This window comes from Salvelinus namaycush, chromosome 11 (genome assembly GCF_016432855.1).
Source record: "Salvelinus namaycush isolate Seneca chromosome 11, SaNama_1.0, whole genome shotgun sequence".
Lineage (NCBI taxonomy): Eukaryota > Metazoa > Chordata > Actinopteri > Salmoniformes > Salmonidae > Salvelinus > Salvelinus namaycush.
In genome coordinates, this window is record NC_052317.1 from 23,400,626 (window position 1) to 23,410,174 (window position 9,549).

The following is a 9,549-nucleotide window of genomic DNA, read 5'->3' on the forward strand; positions in this document are numbered from 1 at the left end:
GACAAAAATGTCCAAAATGTGCAACTTCATTTTTATGCTGATGATACTGTTATTTACTGTTGTGCCTCGTATCTTACAAAAGCTTTCCAGAACTTGCAAACTGCTTTTTAGACTGTTCAACATACCTTGTGTCAATTGAAGCTTATCCTCAATACTGACAAAACTAAATTAATGGTGTTTTCTAAAGCAAGAAATAGACCTCTGAACCTTTCACCTATTACTACCTGTCAGGGCAAGGAGATTGAGGTTGTAACCTCATATAAATATCTTGGAATTTTAATTGATGACGGCCTCTCTTTTAAATTGCATATTCAACAACTTACAAAAAATTGAAGCTGAAATTGGGATTTTATTTTAGAAATAAGGCCTGTTTTTCTTTTGAAGCCAGAAGGAGGCTAGTATCAGCTACATTTATGTCTTTACTAGACTATGGGGATATTTTATATATGAATGCTTCCGCTCAGTGTTTGAGATCAATTGACACCCTTTACCATGGCACTTTGAGATTTATTTTAAACTGCAAAACCCTTATGCACCACTGCACTTTGTATACCAGGGTTGGCTGGCCTTCTCTAGTCACTCGTAGGCTCAGTCACTGGTATACTTTCATTTATAAAGCCATTTTGGGTTTACTACCTTTTTATTTGGGCATTTTTATTGTTCAGAAATGTGGTGGGTACTCTCTTCGTTCGCTGGACTTTATCCTGCTAACTGTTCCAAATGTCCGAACTGAATTTGGTAAAAGGGCTTTTATGTACTCTGCGCCATCGTCTTGGAACGCCTTACAAAATACTTTTAAACTGGAAGAAATTGTTCCGATTGGTATTTTTAAATCACTGATGAATGATCTTGAGATTGATTCCCTGACCTGTCAATGTTTTTAATTTGCTGTTTTTGATTTTTGTTATACTCTTGTGAATTCTATGGTTTTTACTAGATTACTTGTAGTTTTTCATGTCGTTTGTCTGTAATTTTTGTAATGACTTGGTGCTGCCTATCTTGGCCAGGACGCTCTTGAAAAAGAGATTTTAGATCTCAATGAGCCCTTCCTGGTTGAATAAAGGTTAAATAAAATAAATTCTTAAATAAGCATGCCCGAATCAAAAAAGGTTCTGGGACACTAAAGTCCATGGAGAATAAGAGCACCTCCTCCCAGCTGCCCACTGCACTGAGGCTAGGAAACACTGTCACCACCGATGAATCCACTATGATTGAGAATTTCAATAAGCATTTTTCTACGGCTAGCCATGCTTTCCACCTGGCTATCCCTACCCTGATCAACAGCCCTCCACCCCCCACAGCAACTCGTCCAAGCCTCCCCCACTTCTCCTGCACCCAAATCCAGATAGCTGATGTTCTGAAAGAGATGCAAATTCTGGACCCCTACAAATCAGCCGGGCTAGACAATCTGGACCCTTTCTAAAATTATCTGCCGAAAATGTTGCAACCCCTATTACTAGCCTGTTCAACCTCTCTTTCGTATCGTCTGAGATTCCCATAGATTGGAAGGCTGCCGCGGTCATCCCCCTCTTCAAAGGGGGAGACACTCTAGACCCAAACTGCTACAGACCTATATCTATTCTACCCTGCCTTTCTAAGGTCTTCGAAAGCCAAGTTAACAAACAGATTACCGACCATTTCGAATCCCACCGTACCTTCTCCGCTACGCAATCTGGTTTCAGAGCTGGTCATGGGTGCACCTCAGCCACGCTCAAGGTCCTAAACGATATCATAACCGCCATCGATAAGAGACATTACTGTGCAGCCGTATTCATCGACCTGGCTAAGGCTTTCGGCTCTGTCAATCACAACATTCTTATTAGCAGACTCAACAGCCTTGGTTTCTCAAATGATTGCTTCGCCTGGTTCACCAAATACTTCTCTGATAGAGTTCAGTGTGTTAAATCGGAGGGCCTGCTGTCCGGATCTCTGGCAGTCTCTATGGGGGTGCCACAGGGTTCAATTCCCGGGCCTACTCTTTTCTCTGTATACATCAATGATGTTGCTCTTGCTGCTGGTGAGTCTTTGATCCACCTCTATTCAGACGACACCATTCTGTATACCTCTGGCCCTTCTTTGGACACTGTGTTAACTAACCTCCAGACGAGCTTCAACGCCATACAACTCTCCTTCCGTGGCCTCCAACTGCTCTTAAATGCAAGTAAAACTAAATGCATGCTCTTCAACTGATCGCTGACCGCACCTGCCCGCCCGTCCAGCATCACTACTCTGGACGGTTCTGATTTAAAATATGTGGACAACTACAAATACCTAGGTGTCAGGTTAGACTGTAAACTCTCCTTCCAGACTCATATTAAACATCTCCAATCCAAAATTAAATCTATAATCGGCTTCCTACTTCGCATCAAAGCATCCTTCACTCATGCTGCCAAACATACCCTCGTAAAACTGACCATCCTACCGATCCTTGACTTCGGCGATGTCATTTACAAAATCGCCTCCAACACTCTACTCAACAAATTGGATGCAGTCTATCACAGTGCCATCTGTTTTGTCACCGAAGCCCCATATACTACCCACTACTGCGACCTGTACGCTCTCGTTGGCTGGCCCTCGCTTCATACTCGTCGCCAAACCCACTGGCTCCAGGTCATCTACAAGTCTCTGCTAGGTAAAGCCCCGCTTTATCTCAGCTCACTGGTCACCATAGCAGCACCCACCCATAGCATGCGCTCCAGCAGGTATATCTCACTGGTCACCCCCAAAGCCAATTCTTCCTCTCCTTCCAGTTATTTACTGCCAATGACTGGAACGAACTGCAAAAATCACTAAAGCTGGAGACTCTTACCTCCCTCACAAGCTTTAAGCACCAGCCGTCAGAGCAGCTCACCGATCACTGCACCTGTACATAGCCCATCCAATCTACCTCATCCCCATACTGTATTTATTTATTTATCTTGCTCCTTTGCACCCCAGTATCTCTACTTGCACATTCATCTTCTGCACATTCTACCATTCCAGTGTTTAATTGCTATATTGTAATTACTTTGCCACCATGGCCTATTTATTGCCTTACCTCCCTTATCCTACCTCATTTGCACATGCTGTATATAGACTTTTCTACTGTATTATTGATTGTATGTTTGTTTATTCCATGTGTAACTGTGTTGTATGTGTCAAACTGCTCTGCTTTATCTTGGCCAGGTCGCAGTTGCAAATGAGAACTTGTTCTCAACTAGCCTACCTGGTTAAATAAAGGTGAAATAAAAAGATAATACAAATTGTCATGCCATTCATCTGCCGCCATCACCTCATGTTTCAGCATGATAATGTACGGCCCAATGTTGCAAGGATCGGTAAGGGGCTATAACAGTTGTATTCCAGCCACTAGGGGGTACTCTGGTGAAGCCCATGGGAAATAAAGAAATATAGTTTAAGTGAATTGGGAAGAGTAAGAATGAAAAACTAAAGAATGGTTCTATAAACCAATGAGGAGATGGGAGAGGCAGGACTTTCAGCGCGATCTGCGTCAGAAATAGGAATGACTTCTATTTAACATGCTGACCAGACCGGACACGTCGCGTGCACGAGCGTCGCAAAATAAATTTAGAAACCCATGTTATTCAATTATTGCACCCACACTGCTTGCGCGCCAACGAGCGTCTGCGACACCAAGGGCTAAAATAGATGTCGTTCCTATTTCTGACTCAGATCGCGCTGCAAGTCCTGCCTCTCCCATCTCCTCATTGGTTTATAGAAGCAGGTATCCACGTGCCATCTCCTCATTGGTTTATAGAAGCAGGTACCCACGTGCCATCTCCTCATTGGTTATACCCACGTGGGTGATAGAAAGACGAAAGTAGTCGTGGTAATACAATGAAAGTTTAGATGCGATCACCATATAATTTAAACGATGAAAAAGCCTGGAAGGAGGAGAGATGACTAGAAACGATTCGGTTGGCCGTTTTATATGTGGATTAATTGTCGAAGTAGAGATCTTTGTCCATTTCAGGTAAAATAACAACTCAATGTTTATATCCCAGGACAAATTAGCTAGCAACAGCAAGCTAGCTAAACAGGACAAATTAACGTTAGCTAGCAAGTGCAAGCTAACTAGCTAAAATACCATACATGTTTAATGCTTTTCGACCTGTCCCCAAATTAATGTCATTGGTTCAGAGTTTGTTTTGATATTTTAACCTGCATGTCTTGATCGCGTTTGGTGTGGGGGAGCAAAATAAATTTATGCACGATAGCGCACGATGGCGCACGCGCGCAGCCGGTTTACGCTTCGAACACACCGACTGTGTCCTTGCGTTTCGAAACACCAGAAGTACATTCATTTCTAATGGAACGCTGCGTTTGCCTTGCAGCATTGCGTTGCAGAGGCAGTTGCAGTGCGTTCTGTGTGGTGCATACGTTCGATAAATCGAACGTATGCATCCAATTATATGCGTAGACTTACTTGACAGAAAGTAGCAAAATGTGAATGTTGAATTTTTGTTGCACACATGTCCAGTAAAAAAAATGTGGGATTACATAATAAAAACAGTTTGACTGGAGAATTTCTTTAAATGTTTTATTCATTTATTTGCCAAGTATATTATTTATTCGATGACATCCACAAATTAATTGTGAGAGCCTATAATATAATTTCCCTCAAATGAAGTTTTGGAGCGAAATGCAATAATAAATAGTCAAGATGGCAGCGTAGGCTCTTTCAACAATGAGACCAACGTTGAGGAAGGTGGTCTTGATCGCGCTGTTGGGCCGGGACCAGCCCCGCCGAAAGCGCAGGTCTGTGTGGTTCCAGAGATGGTTCAAGTCCCGAAAGCAGGCAGGGAAGTTCCACCGTCTCATTCAAGAGCTTCGAATGTTTGGAGAGGAATTCCGAAGTTACTTTCGTCTGGACCGAAGCCAGTTCGATCACCTGCTCCAGATGGTTGGAGCCAGGATCGCCCGGATGGATACCAACTACCGGGAGTCCATCAGCTCAGATGAACGCCTGGCGATTTGTCTCCGGTAAGCTACATTCAAGTACATTGTTATAGCCTTTGATACCATAATTGATTGATACATTGTTTTTATGTGCAACCTAGCTAGCTAAAGGGCTCTCTGGTTAATAGTCCCTATTTGATATCAGATGTACTTTTACAGAATGTTCATTAGGACTATAACTTTTCCCAAAGTTGGTTTATAATCCTTTTTTAATTATGCAAAGTTACCAAATGAAAATAAAGTTGAGGTGCCTTCTGTCCTGATGAAGGTAGGGTAGTCTTCTCCACGACCCATTGTTGTTCAAGACAGTTAGTCATTCATTACATTCTTATTGGACTCACATACACTCTTACAGAAAAAGGTTCCAAAAGTGTCCTTCTGCTTTCCCCATAGGATAACCTTTTTTGGTTCCAGGTATAACCCTTTGGGGAAAATGTTATACATGGAACCCAATAGGGTTCTACATGGAACCAAAAGGGGTACTACCTGGAACCAAAAAGGGATCTCCTATGGGGACAGCCGGAGAACCCTTTTAAGTAGATAGTACCATTCTTTCTAAGAGTAGAGTTGGCCTGGGCTACAGTTTATTGATATAGTCATAGACTGAATTGTAGTGTTTCAAGGCATTGTTAATGATGGTTGATGAGTATTACTGTGGTCCCGTGTGGCTCAGTTGGTAGAGCATGGCGCTTGCAACGCCAGGGTTGTGGGTTCATTCCCCACGGGGGGACCAGGATGAATATGTATGAACTTTCCAATTTGTAAGTCGCTCTGGATAAGAGCGTCTGCTAAATGACTTAAATGTAAATGTATTACAATGTAATTAGTAGAGCATAATAAACTGTAATGAGGTAGATATGAGTAGATATAATATGTGGGTGGAATTCAAGTTACAAGCAATATTGATAATTATTTTGAATTATATTTTAGATTCTTGGCGACAGGGGACTCCTACAGGACCATTGGATTCAGCTTTCGAGTTGGACGGTCCACAGTGGCAGGCATTGTCCCCTCTGTGGCACAAGCCATTTGGGACTGTCTGGTTGGTGAATACATGCCTGTCCCCAAGGAGGAAGACTGGAGGGCCATCGCTGCCGAGTTCCTGGAGAGGTGGAATTTCCCCACTCTGCCTTCGGCCAGGCACTTCAGAATGGCACCCTGCAGATTCCACCACCTGCATCACTCCCTGGAGCTGAAGACCTGGGACCTGTTCCCCACATCTTCGTCAGCGACGAGGCCTTCCCTTTAAGACCCAACCTCATGAGGCCCTACGCTGGACGCCAGCTGCCATTGCCAAAGCCTGTAAGGATCTTTAACAAACGATTGTCCAGGGCAAGGCTAGTTGTTGAATGCGCCTTTGGGATTCTGGCAGCCCGGTGGAGAATGTATTGGAGAGTGCTTGGTCTCAGCCCCTCAAATGTTGATGCCTGCGTGAAGGCCACATGTGTTCTCTATAACTACATGCGGAGGTCATTCCAGGAGCCGCTCCGGATGGAGATGGGCACGCCAAATGGTCCTGTACCTGATGTCACCAGGGCAAGTGCCAACAACACCCCAAGTCAGGCACTCCAGGTGAGGGAGAAGCTGACCACCTACTTCTCATCGCCAGCAGGTGAAGTCCAATGGCAGTATGCCGTGTAGTGAAACTGCTCTTTTAAGAGCCCCCTACCACAAAGGTTATTTTATGAACCATCCACCGTTGTCCATAAAGTTGCATTTTTTCCCTAGATTACTTTATGTATCATTGTCTCTCTTCATTTGGAAGCTATATTTAAGTGACATTTGGGAGTAAAGACCACACCTTAAAACCCCTTCCCTCTCCCATTAACGTCAGTATTATACACACCTGGCATGGTACATCAGGTGAGCGGGGGCACTAATTAAGGTTATATGACATACAGTTAGTATGATGGGAAAGGGTAACCTAGGGTCCATTCAAATAGTACAGTTTACCACCATGTTCACTGGCCTGACAAAATACAGGTGGAAAAAAACGAATTAGGGAAGAGAATGTGTTTTTTACTTTCATCAAGAAATAAGCAGATTAAGTCTAAATGAGATATTAATAAACTGACTATGAAAACATAATTTAATTAGTATTCAACTACAGGAAAGAACATGACAGGTATGTGTGTTGTAAAATAAAAAAATAAAAATAGAACTATTGAAAGAGGTGTGTATGTGCGTGTAAAAAATAAATAAAATGAATGTGTAGCCTGTAATCTGTAAGAACAACAAGAGCATGTATTTTTGGCACAACTGCAGACCGATACAGGGACTACTCATAAAGCCTAAACGTAGTAGGGGAACTTCAGACATGGCCATAAAGAGAGAGGGCAGGGCACTGGAGATCTGAGGCACAGAGAGGAGTGGAGAAGAGGTGTGTGTGTGTGTGTGTCTGTCTCTGGAAAAAATGTAATAATGTGTAGCCATAACACAGCTAAACAAACAAATGGCCCTTGGACGTCATGGACCCATCGATGGAACATAACTTCACAAACAGTTTCAACACCCTGGTTTTCAAGTGGTTTTAAATGAAAGAAATATATTCACCTTTAGTCTCGTAAAAGACCAACAAGAGCATCTGTGAATTCTCCGGTGTATGAGTTTCAATTCTGTCTGTCAATTCAGAAATCTATGTAACACTAATAATGAATGCTATCCTAAGACTTTATAAACAAATGACTTTATGAATTGACTGATTTTAAACGGAACTGACGTGTGTGAAAAGAAAGGTAAAATGAGGCAGGTCAAAAAATGAGGCAGGTCTTCCTGTCCTTCCTGTGAGCTGGTCGGCTAAATTGACTCCATTTCTGAAAGGGAAGAGAAAAACAACACATACAAGCTTAACATAATGACACCATAAAAGGTGAGATTTATGTTAACTAAATACTGCTTGTATAGTATAGTTAGTGGCATAAATATAGTAACAGTGTGGTAAAGTTGGTAATACTTGCTGTTTACTCATGGAATTTGTATTTCAGATCGAAAGATGAATGTGACAGGCAAATATTTAGACAGCAAACTGTTGTTTTAGGATATTTTCTAACCCAGAAACAGAAATACATTTGCCTCATATTAATACTTTGATCTGAAATACCAATTAACCTACATGACTATACTGTAAAAATAACCTACTTTACTGTCGCAACACTTATGACACTACCTGTGATGTGGAGAAGAAAAAAAACATACCCATGAACTTGTCATCGAAAAGCAGCTGATACATTTTAACCTTTACTGCTGCTTTTCTTTGCTGAGGCAGCCTCTTCAGTGTTGGCACCAGGCTCATGGCAAAGAGGATCTCCTCATCCTCCTTCCTGTGAGCATCAGGTTGGGCTGCATCCCTCTCGACGGCTTGGAGGAGCCTCTGCTGAAATGAGTTGAGTGGATCTGGGGGCTGGTACCTCCGATGACGCCTGGTGTGACGTTATTCCTCTTCGTTTTTCTCTCTGTTTCTCTCCACGGCCACATCCAGTTCAACGAGGTCCTCAGTGGTCACTTCCGTGAGGTTCATAATAATCTCAGGTGGTCCTAGATCCAGAGGTGCTTCCTCCATTTCATCATCTTCCATGACTGTACCGGTGGTGGTCATACTCGTGGATGATGTAGACGTTGTAGAGGGTCTCGCTGCACCGGTGGAGGCGATGGTCGCACTTGTAGGTGACGTTGAAGGTCTTGATGCACCGGTGGCGACAACACTTGTGGATGACGTAGTAGAGGGTCTGGCTGTAAAATTGCCACTCATTGCCCACTCATTGCACAATAAATGGATCCAGAAAAGAAAGAATGTGGCAGAAGTGCCAAGGCTGCTGGCCTGAAGCTGCTGACCCAGACCTCTTCTTCTCTTTCTTTGCCCTTCTCTCTCTCTCTGATACCTGTCCCTGAGTCCTCTTCACTTCCTCCAACAGTCTTCTACATAGACATGAACATGATAAGCCAAACCATTACCTAGCATAACTATAGTTATTAGATAGTTATCATGGACATGTCACACACACACACACACACACACACACAGTTATCTGACCAAATTATCAGGGGTACAGTAGTATCTACCATTTCTATTACTATTTATCTAGCATACACACTGACACTCTTTCAAACATTATTATTTCGTAAAGTTATCAGGGGTAGTAACTAGCATAATTTATTTGACTATTTCTTTCACACACACACCTCATTGGCTAGGTTAGCTAGCTAGCTAACGCTAACTAGCCACATCTAGCACAAGCTCACAACTAAACTGACCTGGCAATCCTACTATCGTAGACACTTGTCTCCAAGCTGCATTTTTTTGTGTTTATGTCCCTGTAGCTGTCAGCAGTTGTGTCAAAAAGACACGGTTTTGAGGATACTGCAAAAATGATTCTCTCCTCCTTGTGTCCAACCACATGCGACCAGCTGCAAAAGGTACCTGCATCAGTATAGTTGCCTAGCTGCGCAAAATGTTATGCAGCAGTGATGCAATAACGCAGTCGGTGTGTTCGAAGCGTTGGGCAAGGTGTTAGCCCTTGGTAACGCAGACGCTCGTTGGTGCGCGCGAGCAGTGTGGGTGCAATAATTGAATAACATGGATTTCCAAATTTA